Source organism: Camelus ferus, chromosome 4, assembly GCF_009834535.1.
Source record: "Camelus ferus isolate YT-003-E chromosome 4, BCGSAC_Cfer_1.0, whole genome shotgun sequence".
Lineage (NCBI taxonomy): Eukaryota > Metazoa > Chordata > Mammalia > Artiodactyla > Camelidae > Camelus > Camelus ferus.
The window spans coordinates 49,612,169-49,613,394 of record NC_045699.1 but is presented as its reverse complement, the minus strand read 5'-3'; the positions used below and the strand labels follow the sequence as shown (position 1 = coordinate 49,613,394).

Genomic DNA, 1,226 nt, shown 5'->3' with positions numbered 1-1,226 from the left:
AGCCTAATTTCATGTTTTATTACTAAAAGCAAAGACCAGTATGGTACAGTATTACTCTGGAGGAAGTAAAGGAAGATCCTTAGGGCTGCCTCACTCACATCTCACATTCTTTTTATGAATGGATACATCCCATATCTCAAAATGCTTTAGGAAGGTACTATTACCATTACATGATTCCTTATTAAGTTTGAAAAGTATCTGAAAGTTTGGGCACCAGAAAGGCACCCCAACAATATGTGTTTAAACTGCAACTCCAGGTTAATATGACTAGAGCAGTTACATTGTAAAAAGCACTGAAAGTATATGATATCTTTCCCAGCACAGAGGTGGCCTTGGTTATTCACCAGATGCTGTAGCCCCCATCTGAACCACCCATGAAGAAGTTTCCCTTCTGCTGAGTTACAAGTACATTGGCTCCCTGCATGTCTGTTAGCTGAGCAGAATTGGGAGGACATCTGGAGGAGGAGAGATGTTGCCAGTAGTAGAGCCAGTTCCAAATATGGCACCTGAATTATACCCTCCTTCCTCCAGCACTGTTGCACCAGGTGGACAGGTGGAACCAACTGGATAATAAGCTATGAGCATTGTGGAAATTAAAGGTCCAACAGCCACAGACAAGGTCATGGGAAGATACAGTGAAGTGCCAGGAAATATAGCTGACGTGGTGGGGACTGTGGCAGCCTCTTAGTGCACAAACTCAGACAACAGATAGAGCTCTGAGCTGGCAGGTCTAGCATCAGTATGGGGTGGAGCCTGGGGAAAATGCAAGGTCTGAGTGTACACAGAATTCCGAGGAGGCACCAGGGGCTGGGTTGGCTGCATTAGATATTGACCTTTGCTGTTCGTGGTGGCTGCAGATCTGGTTCTGCTTGGCATCACAGAGGGTTATTTTTTTAATCCTCTTCTGTTTGTAGTCACTTCTGTGTCACATGAGAATTCCTTGTTTTGTTTTCTTAAAATGGCAGCTTGGGATGCAAGTAGAATGAGAGGAATTTCATGGAATGATGATGGATTGATAAAAATAATTTGGGTTACAGTAGGCACATAAGGAAAAAAAAAATGCTGCACAGTTCCATGCTTGGTAGAAACCCAAGAATATATAAATCAGGAAAATTGCAGTGGTGAAGGAAGGCAAATGGAAAGAAAGTGTTATTATATTTTCTTATTTTCTTTATGGTCTTTGAACTGATTTTTTCCTCCAGTGATTAAATATGTATCATCACTAT

General features: G+C 41.8%; 1 pseudogene; it reads right to left on the bottom strand.

Moving 5' to 3' along the window:
* Nucleotides 1-340: 340 nt before the first annotated feature.
* On the bottom strand, nucleotides 341-938 carry LOC102523260 (annotated as a pseudogene).
* Between the last annotated feature and the right edge of the window lie 288 nt (nucleotides 939-1,226).